The following is a 17,135-nucleotide window of genomic DNA, read 5'->3' as shown; positions in this document are numbered from 1 at the left end:
TAGGGACTCGTTTCTGTTTGTACACCCTGGGATCCAAAGATTGGGCTAGTAAATAGTACATTATAAAAAAAGTACACCTGAATATTACCAAGCAGGATTTTAGAAGTACTGTCTTAATTATTTCTCAATGATAAGTGGTCTAAGGAAGAAGTTACTTACCAAAAAACAATATTTGGCTCTTAAAGAGTTAGTTGGGCAAACAGGACTAGTTAATTTTCTGGGAATACTAAATGACTTTTTGGGCACTGGAGCCAAGTGTCAGGGAAAGAGATCTGTATCCAGTTTTAGACTTTTGAGAGAATATCATTAAGAAAATGGAAGAAAAGTTATTATATGGTTTAACTACTTAATTACTTCTGGTAATGGCATAAGTGTTAAAGTGGGTGACCAAGGTGGCATCCCCAGGCACCGGACCTGAGGAGAGGAGGTGGAAATATAACATCTGTTGTCAAAGCTGTGCATCTGAGCCAGCAACTAGAATAAGTTGCTGTTGCCCTGGGCACCCAGTTGTTCTGTTATGTCTGTGATTACTGGAGTTGGCACTGAGCTGTGTTCTTTTTGCAGCCCTGCCACAGGTTTTTATGGAACCCCTTAAGTAGTTCACTTAATGTTGCTCCACCCTCACTTTCTCCCATTCACATACCACTACATATGTGAAAAGTATTCAAAAAATTGAATCCTTTTGGTGGACAGAACTCTAAGTGCATAGTATTATTAATTAAATATCAAAGCAAAATACCCATTTATTTGCCTGATCTCTGCAAAAGAAAATAAATCTCACAATGGAATGATTGTTCAAAACAAAACAAAAACCCTCCTTTCTTTCACTGAAACTGGATTAAAGAACTGCAGGAAATTAAAGTATACTGCTTTGTTGAGATCATAAATGGACTTATGTCAGAACAGATGGACTCCATTTACCACTAACAACATTTTGAGAACATTGAGAGTAGACAGATAATTCAGTGGCTCATGCAGACATTATTCTAATATTATAAAAGTCTAAGTCTGTCTATCTGTAATGCTTTATTCACACTCTGATTGGCTGACGGAAACAGCCAATCAGAGTGCTCCAAGTGTGGGGGCGCACCACTGTGATTCCGAAGCTGAGCCAAGAACCGGACAGAGGGTGGGGGAGCCACCCCGCTCTCTACAAGCTGTGCCAGCACCAGACCTAAACAAAAGCGATCTGGGATGGGGAGAGGGGGCACGGTGGGGGAAAGCAGCACAGTTCCAAAGTGGCAAGGGTGGGTAGGGGGGAGGCCAGCCCCAAACTAGGGTGCTGGCTTAGCAGCAGTGGCTTTGTTCCCCCCTACCAACCGAGGCAAAGTGAGAAAAGACAGAACAGTAGCAGCACAGGGCATTGTGTGGTAGCACTCCAGCCCCAGCCCCCATTATTCTTGACAAGCAAGGACATTGGAAGTACACAGATAATTTAGTGGCTCTTACAGACGTTATATATGAATATTTGCTCTGTATGCTATCAAAGTAAGATTTATATGCTTTAGATTTGGCAATCTAATTTATAGAGCAGTGTATTAGTGACAATAGTTCTAATCAGTACTAAAACATTCTATAAACTACACATACACACACACCACCTAGTGTGAGCGTGATTCTTCCTGGTTTCTGTAACAAGCTGTGCTAACATGAAGAACTGTTAGACACTTTTTGCATGCAATTTGTCTTCAAAGTGTTTCACAAAAGTTACTCTATTAGCTCTATAAAGAGATCTAGACTAGGATTCAAAAGCCAACTGCTGTGCAAACAAATATAGGAAGCAACAGACCTTCTTGCACCGCCTTCCAGTCTCTTATGCTGGTGCCAGCACAGCAGGAATGGGACTGCAGTTTCAGAGAGGGTTTTTTTTCAGTTCTCAGGAGATGAAAATGCATTGAGGGGCATATTTTGCACATGGGGAAATCAGTAAGTATAACAACACACTCTTAAATATCTTATTTTCAAAATATTCCTTTCAAATTCGTAAGAAGAAAGTTTTTGGAGATATCTTTTACTGGAATACCTGTACAATTTGGAGAGATGCTAGACAAGTTTTTGCACACAAGGGCTGCATCCAGATGAGTACAACCAGCAGTATGTTGAGCCACAGACACATCTGTGGCATCACATACCATACATTTAGTTGTTTTCCACACAGCAAGAGAGGAACACAGAAGGGTTTATTTGACCCCTGGATATCCAGGGGTCAAAAAAATCCACAGAAAAAGAAGTGGAGTGGCGCACACACAGGCAGCACGTGCCAGGTCACCCACAGCCAGGTTGCGGCTGCCAGCCAGGCTCCTCACAGCAGAATCACCACTGCTGCAGCCTCAGGAGGGCCCCAGGTAAACCTGCTGGGGCCAGCCCTTTGCTGGCTTCAGTCTATCTTACGAACCCTGGGGTACTTGCTACATGCCAGAGGATGTGTGGCACAGCTGTTTCCCAGGGACTAGTGGCAGTGCAAGGTATGCCACTGCTAGTTGTCCCCAGGGAACCAAATGTCCACACCATGTGTGGATGCAGCCAAAAGGGGGCATCTACACGTGTTTTTTTACTGCAGAGTTAGCCAATTAGCTCCACAATAAAGCATCATTGTCTACACGTGCAGTGCTATTACACTAGAGTAAACTAATTAACTCCACTGTAGGATACTATATTACCTGACACAAGTACTAGCTTACAGCAGAATTATTAGTGCACACATGTAGACAGTGACCACAGCTGGTTGGGGCACATGTGCGCTAGTGTGGGGGCTCCCTGCTGGTTAGCCCCACACTGTAACACCCTAGTGCCCCCGCCAACCCCTCCCAGCCCACCGAGCTGGGGTGGGACAGCTCAAGGTTGGCAGGCTGACCCTGGGGCTCCCCTGCCAACCAGGGCTCTGCCAGCCCAGGTCAATGTGCTGCATTCCTGGGTACATGTGTAAATGCTGAGCCCAGGAGCAATGAACTCCATCAGTGCCAGAGTTTATTCATCTGCACTAACTGCACGTGTAGATGCATCCATGGTGTCCTTTTTCAAGTAATCTTTAAATAACTTTGTGCCCAATCACTTGTCTAGCATCTCTTCCAATTATCCAAGTATTCCAGTAAAAGTTACCTCCAAAAACCCCTTACTTCTCACATATTTCTTGGAACATCCTGGCTGCACAAATACTCCAGCCCTACTTTAAAATTTGTAAACATTCTTTTCAAATATATACACTCCTTTGTAATATGCCTTTGAAGCTTTGCAGCATCACAACTAGAGAGCACGGTAGGAAATCATGCTTTACTGTGTTTTGTCTGCCATGCATCCAATATTCGAAAGACTGGAAGAGGGGACATTTGCTCTTGCTGTGCCTCACTAGTAGCTCTGATACAGAATGCAGGGATTAACATGTCTTCCTGTATTAATACAAAGTACATGTCCATGGTATCCTTAAGAAAGAACCAACTTTTGCAGATTAAATGGACAAGGACCAGAGCCCAACATTCTTATCTCAATCATCAATTTAGAAAATAAAGTTGTAAAAACATTGGGTTATTTATCTACATTTGGAGAAATTTATATATTATACTGGGCCAATGCTAAAGTGTCAGGTGTCAAAAGCCCAGCTTGGGAATCAGGAGAAATATTGCATAGTTATTGTGGCAGTACCATTTCCCACACAGTAACATTAAAAATTAAATGATGAAGCTATCAAGTTTATATTGCTAAACTTAAAAGCATCCCACTGCATCAATATTATGTCTCAGCCTGGATGAGGACAGAACAAAGTTTAATTTCTGCTGAAGTGTTGTCTAAATAAGGTCATAATAATCTACATCTAAGCTTTTAGATCAGTGGAGGAGTTTTAAAGCAGTTCCCTCTGGAGTCAGGAATCAATGCCATTTGAATACTGGATCATCATAAAGATTAAAAGCTGCCCAATCCATGCTTTAAGATTTTATTTGTTGTAAAATTCTTAAAGTGCCTGAGTGTCTTATAGGAACTCTGTCCCATTTTCCTGTGACTTAGCTCTTTAGCTAGTCCAAGTCCCCTATATTCCTAAATGACTAAATAAGAAGCTAAATCCTACCGACTCAAGTCACTTTGGAAAAAGGCACAGAGGTTCCTACAGTACATATGCATTTTAGAGAAAATGAATATTAGCAAGATATTCCCAGTTTTTGACAGCATTGTACATGTGTGTGTATTGAGGTTTGAGTTTTGTTTGTGTTTTTAGAATTATGTTCTCCAGCTGTGGCTGGAGATGCCCTGTTTGACCTTTTAAGTTACAAATCAAAAGTATTTTCTCTTTTTCCCCACTCAATTAACATTCTTTTTTGGGCAGGCTCAAATATAAAAATTAGTTCTTTTTTTTTTTTTTTTTTACATGCACTGTACCTTGAGAGATGCTGTCTGGTTAATTACATAACCCATTCTATTTTTACTCAATCATATGATTTTTTTTGCCTGAAAAATGAGTATAGAACTTGGTCTAAGGTGATTACTGTTAGTTTTGTACAGAGTTGCTAACACTATTAAATCACCCCTTTCCTGAACTATTATAAGTATACCAAATAGTAATATTTCCTTCCAAATCCAAACATTTGTCAGCAATTCCAAATGCCAAAGAAAAACTATTCCTTCCTTCTCTGAAGAACTCCTACCAGGGGCCTATCAAAGGCCACTCTTGAGTTTTCTTTAAAAAAAACCACCCTATATTTAAGAGCATAACAGAATAACCAACATATTCAAGGAAGAAGAAGAAATGAAAAGGGAAAAACTGAATCTTCTCTGTTTGATATAAAAACACTGAAGATGAGCTTATTATAAAATTAAAAAGAGGTTATGGATTTCAGTAACAAAGAACACTTAAAGCACTGATCGTTTTATTTTCACGAGTAATGAAACAATAGCAAGCTGATTTTGATTTATGCTTCCAAAATCTCTGAGTTAGCAGCCAAAAGTCATTATAGAAACCTGAAAGAAACACTCTGGCTTTTGTACAGCTATGTAATTAAAATAATCAGAAAAGAATAAAGAGCCTATGTATATATTTTTTCCAAGTGAAAAATACTTGGATTTAATTTTCATTCGAGTCAGATGAGATGCAAAACCTAGATCCAATTACATCTAAAGTTATGGAGAAATCCGACTGAGAAATATGAACTTACCAAGATTTACTTTAAATCATTGTTTTAAAAGACTGTAGACCAGAACTTCAAATTGGTATCAGTCACCATGTCTCCATTTTAAAAAGTCAGTGGAGTGCTGCTGATTTACATTAGTGGAAAATTTGGCTCCACATATGAACATATAGTATCCACAAAAATGTCTGGTTTCTTAGGGATTAGAAATAAAATAAAGAATACATGCAACAAGATAAGTTCACCCCTGTCTTTGCATCTCTGATGACAGAGGTCACTTGTACACATGACGGGGCTCAGTTCCCTAAATTGAAACAATGGGTTTTTTAATTGTGATGAATAAAAATTCACCACTTCAGTTTAGGGGCTTCCGTCACCATTATAGTGACAGGCATGATTTTTTTTTCTTTCCCTGCAGAACCTGTCCGCTTCTCCTGCAGCCTGAGGGCAAGCTGCTGGTGGGCCAAGCAGCCCCTGAGTTGTGGGGGGCCCCAGTCCTTTTCTCCACAGTGATGGTACCCCCTGGGATTCCCTGGATAGGCTGCTAGGGGGTGGGGGCTGCCTGGGGTACGCTGCCACTATGAAGGGAAGGTCCCAGCCCCCTGCAGCTCAGGGCCCACCAGCAGCTCACCCCCCAGACACAGGGGAGGCAGTCAGGCTCCGTGGGTGGGGTGGGAGGAGGGGGGAAGAGGATTAGGCCCCTCGACGCTTCACCCACTTCCACCCCCCTCTTAGCACAGCCTGCCTGTGCAAGCTGCGAGACCTTCCCTCCATGGTGGTGGCACCCCACAGTGCCACCCAGGTGGATGACTAGTGGCCAGGTGCTGCCCCAGCTTGCAGGCAGCACCCAGCCTGATCCAACTGTTCCCTGAGCCCAAGCTGGGGCAGCACCTGCCCATTAGCAACCTGCCTGGGTGGCCCCAGGGGTCGCTGCCATGGCAGAAGGAAGGACTGGGGCCCTCCACAGCTCAGGGGCCCCTCATCTTTGAGAGATATGGGCAGGCTCCATGGGGGAAAAAAAGAAAGAAGGATTGGGCCCCTTACTGTCTGCCTTCAGCCTGCCTTTCCAGTGGTGGGGGGGCAAGCTGTCAAAGGCTGCAATGTTACAAATAGCTACATTGCAAACTAAACTACCTACAGATGTGGTTTAGTTTGAAATGTAGCAAACTCCTTTAAATCATTAAAAAACCCTGAAAGTGTACAGTATGATGCAATTAAATGGCAAAAGTGGCCGATTTTTGTCATGTATACAAGCGCCCATAAGGGTTAAATCTTCTTCTATGTGAGACACTGGAAAAAAAATCCCAGGTGGTCAGTTAATACCCCAAAACTTGATGTAGAGGGAAGACCTGCAGAAGTGAAAAGATTGTTTAGTCTTCAATGTGCATCTGTTCTGTAGTCACAGAAGTAGCCTGTGTCAGTGGAAAGCAAAATAAATTAGCCTATGCTGAGTTTTGCGCTGCTTGACTAGTTTGCTTCAAGTATCTGTGCTAGCTTGTTCAAATAGTGCTTTGGCATTTATATACTGCACTGCTTTCTCTAGTGTTGACTTGCTAACAGATGGTCCATATTAAATTGATTTGTAATACTTCAGCATTGAAGCCCCGCCTTTTGCTTAAAAACAAAGGGTGCTGGATGCACAACTTATTTTAATTTCAAAGTCAATGAGAGAGAGATTCAGCCACACTTTAGCTATTAGAGCAAATTAAAAATGTGTGGCAAATGCACTGCGCTACTTTGAAAATATCCATTACAAGTTAAAAGGAATGGTAGAAATACTGTATACAGAAAAATGAATGATGTAAAGTAGATCACCTTTTTCTGTTTATTCCCTCATATGGCACTACAGTAAGGGTATATAACTCTAAGGCACTTTATGGATAAAAGTTGGTTACAATAATTAAGAACCATAATTAACCTGGGTATGACCATAAACTGCATCCAACTGGAAAACCTGGTGGCAACATAAGTGGGACTACTCGTGGTAGAGTAGCTCCTATAACATACCCCACATGTTGCAACCTCCAAAGTAAGACGAGTATAGGCCACCTAAAATACCCTAGCCCTCACTGCCTGGTGGGTACTCTTTGGTTGGAGAAAGGCTAAGGGACATCAACCTGGCAGGAACGTGCCCTTGCTGAGGCATTAGGCAGTCAGCAGCAGTGCTCATCTCTTCCCCTCTGGCAGAAGCTACAACCGCTGAAGCACGGAATGTCTGGACTTGGTCTGCCCTTTGGATTTTGTCTCAATGGTCTAAAGGGGGAGCGGGCAGACAGTACGTCTTGGGCAGCCTCCACTCCTCCATACTCTTGCCTAGGGGTGTGCATCAGAGGTCTTCATGTGGTGGCCATAGACCTCTTACGTATATGCCGTCATCCAGAGGATCAACGGTTGCATACAATTAACTTTTGGAACCTTTTGCCACTAAGGCACAATATTTTCATGTTCTTTTCATAAGGAAGCCTTTCCTTGACTCTGATAATAAGGTAGCTGTGGGCATGGGTGGATCTAAGATTTTGAAAAGGGAGGTATAAATGGTGTATTATAAGGGATGATGTACCACAACACACTTTTCTCCAGGTAAAAATAAATTAGAAGCTTTATTAATATACTAGGGGCCTGGGACCATATTATTCAGTTGAAGATTGAAGCAGAAGTAAAGAAACTGTATTGGAAAGAGTTAAAAACAGTCTGCAGGGGTATTATGTGCAGCTAACAGACAGAAAGGCTACCTTGACTAGTGAAGCATCAAGACTATTAAAAAGGAGAGAGGGTCATTAACACCTGTGGAATAAAAAGTGTAGAAGAAATCGCTTAGGCATTAAATAGGTCTTGAATTCTATTGTTACACTCAATGCTGCCTGAATAGAAATGCTGCTGCCACTTCCAGGCAGCTGGTTTTAAACTTTTGGTGGAGCAGAGATTAACAGGGGTGCAATTGCACCAGTGAAACCCCCCCCCCCATCTACTCCTGGCTGTGGCTCTCCAATGTATTCTTTGGGGTACAAATTAATTCCAGAAAGGTGATTTTTAAACCTTATCTATACTGAAAAGTTTCAGGGGTTTTTGGGTTTGTTTTAATCTAACCTAAATTTAAGGTATGCAATAAGATCTTACTTGTACATTCTCTGTAAATTGGAAGGAAACAAAGCTACACAGGCCACAGATAACATGGGTATAGGTCACTGTGATTTCCATTAGATTTGAGAGGAAGAAAGCAGAAGCCAGGTATATACAAAGTGCAATTAATAAAGAATTGTTGTGTAATAAAGAAGTCCCAAAAATAACCTGCAATGCTGTTTTCTGATAAATTATCCTTTTAGTCACATGACAGCTCTTATAAATGGGCAGTTGATTTTTTATGTTAGTAAGCAACAGTAGAATAGAGTAGCTAAATATACAAATACTGTATTGTAATTAGAATGCATAACATGACTAAAGTAGGGTTTCTTTCAAAGACCACTTCTACTCAAGTGCTAATAAACAAGAAAAATTACATCATGCAGTAGAGCTATATATTTTTAAAAAATAAAACGATTTTGTATTTATTCAATTACCATTGTAATGTATAAAAGGATTATTAGTTTTACAATAGAAATAGTGCTATGATAGAACAATTTTTAAAATGCTTTTTTAACTCTGAGTAGTTATGCATAATAACAGCAGCAGATCACCACTTTTTCATTATTACTGGAAAGAAATTGTTCTCTCCTAACTCTTCAGCTTCCAGATTCTCAAACTCCATTTTCATTAGGCTGTCCAAAACCTTGTTCTATTGACAGATGTACAGCTTTGAACTCAAGAATCTGAAGATTACTTATGGTACTATTAAATTTAAACTTCAAAGAAAGCTGCATTTATCTACAGAAAATGCAAGAGGTTTTCCTTCCAATATAGTGACAACAGGCCTGCAGCTCAGGTACAGTTTCTCAGATGGTTGTCTTTTAGTTCAGAAGCTGCATTTATAAACACAATCTATAGTTTCAGTTCAGTGTTTTAGTCTGGACTTTTCATTCAGGACTTTTATTATCTGGCAATGCTATACCTTCTATTTCTGTTTGCTAAAGGCTTATAATTTGCCCCAAAGCCTGTGTATGCCTATATTATTAAAATAGTAGCCAATTGCCTGCCAAGAAGCAGTGGACCTGGGCTGACCCAGCAGCGGCAGGGGGATGGGAGAAGCAGGCTTGAGGCTGACACAGGGCAGGGTGTGTGGGGGGGAGGAGTGGGCCCAGGCAGGGGAGGAGGCTTGGTCCCTCCCTCCCCCAGCCGCTGCCAGGTTGGGCTGGGCCCACTGCTCTCACCTCCACAGCTGTGCTCACTCCTCCTCCTCCCCCCCCACATCAGGCCCAGGCCAACTCCTCCACTCCCACACTGCCATGGCACGCCCACTCCTCCCCCCACCGCATTGGCTTTGCAAGCAGCGACAACAGAAGGGGGAAGGGGTGGGCCTTGGCCCCCCACAGCATCCCTACCCCGCTTCCTCCCTACACCACTGGCCGTCACCTGCAAGGAGCAATTGGGGGGGAGGGGCGTGAGACCAGCTCCGGTGGCTTCGCCCCTCCGCTCCATCATTGCCATCTGCAGGGTGAGGAGTGGAGGACCGAGGCCAGCTGTGCCCCCCCCACTCCGTGTCCCGCCATCATGGCGGTGTGCTGCCACTTGTCTGAATGCTTCTTGGCTGTTTGTCAGTCAATCAGAGCACAAATAAAGCATTATAGACAGACAGACAAAGGCTTTTATAATATTTGAATGCTGTATTACCAAGCTTTAATTGGATTTTTGGATATGCAAGGAATGCAGGAGCAGTTTCTAAAATCCTTGGTAAACAAGCACCACCTGTTTAAGGTGCAGCTGAAACTATTGGCTATGATCTATGTAAGAAAGAATATTCAAAGATAATTACAACCTAGAAATCCATGGGTTATGATAGGGTTTCAGACAATTGTTAATAACTAGGTTTAAGGTTTCTAGGATTAGCAGCAGTAACCTGTTCATAAAAAACCCTCAATTAGTAAACCTTGATCCTGCCTGAGTTCAAATGTGGCTAGTTTAATCAGAGTCCAATGAAAAAGTCATTCTGGTTTCATGACAACCATAAAAGATGAAATCCTCATTCTCTCCCAAAGATGGTGGGCTGAACTACCACTGACCAGAGGCAGCCTTAGAGATGGGTGGGGTGGGCAACTGCCCAGGGTGCTCTGGTCTGAGGAGTACCACACACACATGCCTGCCCTGCCTTGCTGCTTGTGCAGGGTGGGAGCTGTCAGGGGACTTCTGTGACAGCTAATCCCCAGGGGTTGGGCAGCAGGGCACGCCTTTCCTGGCCATATGTGGAGCTGATTAGATCTATCCAGCTGGCACAATGGGTTAAGAAGAAATCCCCAGGCAGCATCAAGCACTACAAGTCAGCATGACAAGCCAGGAGGAGGGTGTCGGGGGCCAGGCCAAAGCCCAGCAAGAAGGCAACGCAGCTAGGCAGCCGCAGGTTGTGCACCAGGGGCTTCGCCATCATCAACCTGCTGGGGCTGGAGGCCAAGCTGCAGCTCCCTCCCCCCCGCAGGCACCACCACCACTGTTGAGGGTATAGCAATGCCCTACCGCTGGGGCTGGGCTTCCTGTATAGGCAGCCCTGCCTGCTGCCAACCTGCCTGCCTTTCCTGCCGTCGAGTCTCTACTACCCCCTGACCCTTCTGCCTGGCACCAGCCCAGCATCTTGGGTGAGCAGACACGCTGCCCTTTAGCAGCCCAAGGGGTCCCCTGCCACCTGCAGATGCTGGGGCACATATGCCCCTCATGTATGAAGACTACCCACCCCCTGCCACACACACCCCACATCCATGGTGCTGGTGACTTGTGGGGGGGGGGGAGGTGCTAGGGATGAGGCACCAGCGGGGGTGGGGAGGCCAAAGTATAAGTTCACTCAGGGCACCATTTTCCCTAAGGCTGGCTCTGCTACTGCCTCCTGTAAATTTTCTCTTGAGCCTCATAATATTTGGTTTTCTTAATGCCATATTTCCTGGAGGGCTTTGTTGGAGGAAAAGTTCAGTTTTCATTCAATGAAAAGATGGTAAACCTGATGTGTACCCCTAATAGCTTTAATGCTAGCAAAGAAAAAAGAACTCAACAATTATTTATATAAATTTCATCAGTCTTTGGGGATTTAACTCAGGATTTTTGAATGATTACAAATGGTAATACTGTATCTTTTAGCTTATTGTTGGGTTTTACTGGTCTAGTTGCGAGACACTGAGGTGTCCAGCTGTTTCAATGGTGTGTGTTTAGACAAATAAGGGTTTTAGAAATTCACCGTCATAACATAGTAATGTTATCTCAGCATCACTTGATAGCACGCAGTGTAAGATGAAAACTTTGATGTAAATGACAACTTTCCAGAGAAGTTCAGACACATGCTATTCCATTATAACAAAACTAATACTAATTCTGCTCATGGTGTTAAAGGTTTTGAAAATAAAGTGAAGAAAAAGGTATTGTGATGGGAAAAAAACACAGTAAAGTTTTCTAGTTGCTGTTGGATGAGCAATCTAAGGATTTTCTGACACCCTGTGATCTTTTCACAGCTACTGATTATCAAGCAACCACAGATTACTTTGATTTAAGGTCCACTGCAATAAATAGGGGGGGAAATCTCAACAATCTCCTAGTTCTTGCAGGTTTAACACAAGTGTAGTTGGGAAACAGGCCATTGATGGAAAATAGCAATGAAATGCTAGGTTTGGGAAGTTTGGGATAAGTAAAAACAAACAAACAGTAATAATTCCGATTTTACTTTAAGTATGTAATTAGATGCATTACATTTTAATCAGAGACAAGAAACAAAGAAATGTATCCATATATAACAATCTTCCTTGCACAGAAATCAAAAAGGTAATTTAAAAAAGAGGCTGTCAAAGGTCATTCCGGTGCCAAAAAATTTTAAATAATTTTAAATAATTTAAAATAAATAAATAATTTAGTAAGACACTTTAGGCAATAGTGAAAACTGAAAAAAAATCTGCTACTGTGAATGATCTCTGAACCTGAGATAAGTGCAGTTGAGTGTTTATGATTTTCTTCTAATAGATAATTAGAACCACTTGATTTGTCAAACCACCTCTACAATGCAAAGTCAAACCCTGTCCTATCCAGAAGTATTGTTTCATAGTTGGTAGGGTCAGAAGGGACCTGAGCAGATCATCAAGTCCGACCCCCTGCCATGACAGGAAAGAGTACTGGGGTCAAACAACCCCGGTGAGGTGTTCATCCAGCCTCCTCTTAAAGACCCCCAGGGTAGGAGCCAGCACCACTTCTCTTGGAAGTTGGTTCCAGATCCTAGCTGTCCTGACAGTGAAATAGCACCTCCTGATATCTAGCCTAAATCTACTCTCTGTCAGCTTGTGACAAGAAATAACAGTCACTCCTGGTAGTGCTCGGGGGAACAGGGACTCCCCCAATGCCTGCTGGTCACCTCTGACCAGTTTGTAAAACGGCCACTAGATCCCCCCCTCAGCCTCCTCTTGTGATTCAGGTCCCTTAGCCCTGCTGCCCCCTGATCATGCGGGTGGCCCTCCTCTGGACCCTCTCCATGTTGTCCACATCCCTCCTGAAGTGCAGCACCCAGAACTGGATGCAGTACTCCAGCTGTGGCCTGATCAGTGCCGCATAGAGGGGGAGGATCACCTCCTTGGACCTGTTTAAGATGTATCTCTGGATGACAAGGTATGGCTGGCCTTCTTGACCGCTTCCCCACACTGTCCGCCCATGTTCATTTTGGCATCAATAATGACTCCAAGATCCTTTTCTGCCTGTGCTGATAAGAAGGGAGTTCCCCAGCCTGTAGGTCTGCTGCTCGTTCTTCCTCCCCAGGTGCATCACCTTGCACTTGTCGGTGTTGAAACCCATCCTGTTCTCATCCGCCCACCCCTGTAACCTGTCTAGGTCTGATTGCAGCCTATTCCTCCCTTCTAGCATGCCCACTTCCCCCCACATCTTAGAGTCATCTGCAAATTTGAACCAATGGGAGATTTTTCCCTACCTGCAAACAAAGTATTCAGTCTGGGTCAAGGACTTTCTGCAGATTTCTTTCATCACCATGCTGATACACACCCTCTCAAGACTGCCTTCTACATATTTTTCAGTGATTTCTTCCCTTTATCTACATACCATAGCAGACCTAGAGAAATAGATTGAGCTTAAGATTTATTATTTTAAAAAAGTAACTAGCTGATTGACAGCTTAATATATGCAGGTCTGGGAACACTCCAGCATGTTGAATGATTTGTTTCAGAAACCAAATTTAAAGAGGGGAGGGAAAGATGTCACATTCACCTTTATTAATTCCAGTCTGGATAAACAGGCTCCAAGTAAACAAGCAAACAAACAAACAACACTTTGGCAACCCACCTCTTTTACATGGCATAAGTACTCAGCACCCACTTGTCAAGTCCAAGGATAACATATCAAACCTATCCAGCTTTCAAAAAGATATACACGGACCACCAGGTGGCAGGCTTGCCCACCTTTTCTATTTTCATGGCCTCTGAAGTAGGTTTGGCCTTAATATTACTTCTGGGAAAAACAATCCTATGGTTTAATGTGCCAAAATAGTTGAGAGCAGTGATCTCCAACCTTTTTAAGGTGGAAATCACTTTTTGAAGTAAAGGGCAATCCAGGATCTACCGCCCCCCAGCCCAGCAAGTCAGTCTACAGGGGGCGGGGGACAAATTGAGGCCCCCATGGCAAGGGAGGGAGTGGGGCAGAGGTCAGTACCCGGCTGGGCCAGGCTGAACTGGGGAAGGGTTGGAGCCCAGGTAGCTCATCCAGGCACGCAGGGGGCCCCCGCTGCTGCATGCACCCTGGCAGAGGACTGGGGGGCACATGCCCCCCAATCTGTGCGCAGGATGAGGCAGCTGCTGTTGTGCACTGGGCTTTGCACCCTGAGCCCTGGTGCAGCTTAGGAGCCCCTCCCCCACACCTGGATGAGCCACCTGGGCTCCAACCCTCCCCTTGTCTGGCTGGGGCCCCACTCACCCAGTGGCAGGGGGTGCAGAGAGGGATTGTCACACTCACCCAGGCTGGCCCTGGCAGCAGGGGGGTGCAGCTCAGCCCAGCCACATGCATCCTGCCACTAGTATGTCCTGCCACTCCTGAACTGAATGCCGGCCGCTCCCGCCCATTGAGCGTCTGACAGTCGATCTCAGTCTGGGGGTGCTAAACTCCCAGAGATGGACTGTCAGGGGCTTCCCAATTGACCTCTTGATCAGGATTGACCACCTGGTGACCACTGGTTTAGTGTTATTCACTTAGCTGTGGGGAATCTGGAAACATTTACCTTTCTGAAGAAGCAGTCTAAGAATTGTGCTCTTTCCTGAGAGATCAGAAATACTTTTCTGCCCACCTCACACGGCTGAAGTAATTGCTGTGAAAAAAGATGCAATAAAGAGGGAGAAATTATTGGAGAAGACAAGGTCTAGACTCAAGAGGATATGAGCCTAAAATATTAAAATTATGTTTTCACAGAAGAATTATTGATGAAACTGGTTTTAGGAAGGACCAGAAGAGGGGTCAGGACTCTACTATGATTTTTTCTACTTCTCAGTAAGAGCAGATATTTGTTCAAGTAAACTAGGTTACACTCTAAATTCAAAACCTGCCTGAATAATTCTAAGATGCAGTTGGAGGGACTGGTAGCAAGAGATTTGCCACTGAATGCAATCAGTAAAGTCTCTCTTACTATAGTATAACCATGAGGTTATCTCGGTCTCCAGGCCATTAGAAGATGTTTCTTTGGCCTGAGGTGAAAACCTGGAGCCTTAAATAAAGAAGGACAATCTGAGACATTTTTGATTTAGTTCAGGAAGTTAAAGTACTAAGGACCACAGAGGTTTAAAGGGAATTCCTCAAATAAATCTTTCAAAGACTCTTAGGATGAGGGTCCAGGGAAATGGAGAAAGTACTAATCTTGTGAAGATGTTTATGGCAGAAGCTCCTAGTGCCATAAACCTGCTTTGGAAATTGAGTGTCCCAGTTTATTTGGGTGTTGAGCAGATTCTTTGCTGGAGTCCTTCAGTATCAGGCATAAAACAGTCTGGTAAGCTAGTTTACCTGGATATCGACAATATACCTATGTGGCAGTGTTGCTAGAGATAGCTCCAAATAAGCTAGGTTGGGTGCAGAATCGCTGCATTCCTACACCTGTTTCAGCAGAGCTAATTTACTTGTATGGCATTCAACACTAAAGGGCCAATATTTGTTCAGAGCAGCTTGGCAATACTTGGCATTGACGTGCTGGGCAGAGGAGCATCCCTCCCCAAAAGGTGGAAAGGTCTGGTTTCAAGACAGAAATTCTTATTTTTTGTTCTTTTTTTAATAGATAAGATTTATAACATAATAGAAAATTACTTCCGCACACGCATGCACACACACAGCAGTGACCATCAAGAGACAGAAAGCTAGTTCTGGATCTAATAGTAGAGAACTAACCTGTACAGCCAATGTCTCAGTCGTTAGGTTCTTATTTATTTTCTACTTGAATACACAAACTTTGGGCTGAGCATCTTGAGTACAAAGGATTTTAAAAAAAAACAACACACAAAAACAAAACACCCAGAAAGGCCAATTTAATTTTAAATCCTAGACAGCTTACCCTCAGTTTGTGTAGGTCTGTCTCCCATGGATTTTTATTGTTTAAAAGAAGTTTACGATCATCTATCCTTATCAAATGCAAAACAACCTTTTAAGTCAATAAGATTAGACTCAGAGCAAACTAATATTATAGGGAAGACAACGATTCGGAGATGTGGCTCAGAAATACTATAAAGTAGTAACATATTTAAATTCTTTCAATAGCCCAAATTCTTAAAATTTACAGATTGAACTATGAGCAACTCTTTGTCAGAACTGCTGGTAAATGACATGCATGGAAATACAGTCAAGAAACCAATGTTAAGATCACAGACAACTGCAAAATATTCTTGAGAAACTATTTATAATTTTGAAGAGGCAAAATTGGCTGTGAATGAAAGTTTTCAGACAAAACCGTTCTGCATGAGTTCTGTATAACCTGAGTTCTGCATAACCTAGGGCTTGCTCAGTGATGTTGTCCTAAGATGTGACACAGCTCTTTGACTTTTTAGGTTTGATTTATATTTGCAGTCATGCAAATTTGCCTTCCTCATTGCTTGCTGCCTCTGGTGTTTTAATGAAACAGGAATTTTTCAAGATGTTGTTCTGAGATCTCACATTTCAAGAGAAATTCAAAACTGCAAGAGATTAGCACGAATGAAGGTCAGAATATGGAGATATGATCATTTTCAGTTATAGCTGACAAATGAGGCATCAGAGCTGCAGTATGCCACTGTGTTAGTAAAAACAAAACAAAACAAAAAACCTAATATGCATTAACGTTCTCAAAGCCAAGATTTGAGCAGAGTGCCATGGGTTTACGACAGGGGTGGGCAAGATGTGACCCGCGGGCCGGATGCGGCCCACCAAGCCATTCTATCCGGCCCGCGGGACCCCTAAAATATTTAGAAAATTCATATTTATCTGCCCCGAGTGCCTGCCATGCAGCCCTCAATGTCTTGCCAAAACTCAGTAAGCGGCCCTCCACTCAAAATAACTGCCAGCCCCCGGTTTACGAAGTAGGGCTTGCATAAAACCTTCTTACATATCATTCTTGGACTATTTACTATGATACTAAAAGATTTGAAATTCAAATATGTGCTGCACATTCCCCAAAATAATCTGTACGAACACACTCTAGGATAATGTACAAGGGTCTCATAATATAGATGGTGTATAAATAGAATCCATTTATTTGTACCTCCCAAAGCACAGGGCTCTACTCCAATTTTAACATAGCTTCTTTAGGTAGTGACCCACAAGACTTCCATTCCAATGCACAGTACTTAAAAAATTTGGCAGCAGGTGGAGAGGGCCAGGGAAAAGTCCTCTTGCCTTAATTTTCTCCAAGTTTGCAACTCTGCCAATTATGCAAAATACCCATCTAATCTCCCATAT

Source organism: Crocodylus siamensis, chromosome 9, assembly GCF_052110815.1.
Source record: "Crocodylus siamensis isolate JL-2025a chromosome 9, ASM5211081v1, whole genome shotgun sequence".
Taxonomy (NCBI): domain Eukaryota; kingdom Metazoa; phylum Chordata; order Crocodylia; family Crocodylidae; genus Crocodylus; species Crocodylus siamensis.
The sequence above is the reverse complement of the archived record's forward strand: the minus strand, read 5'-3'. Positions refer to the sequence as shown.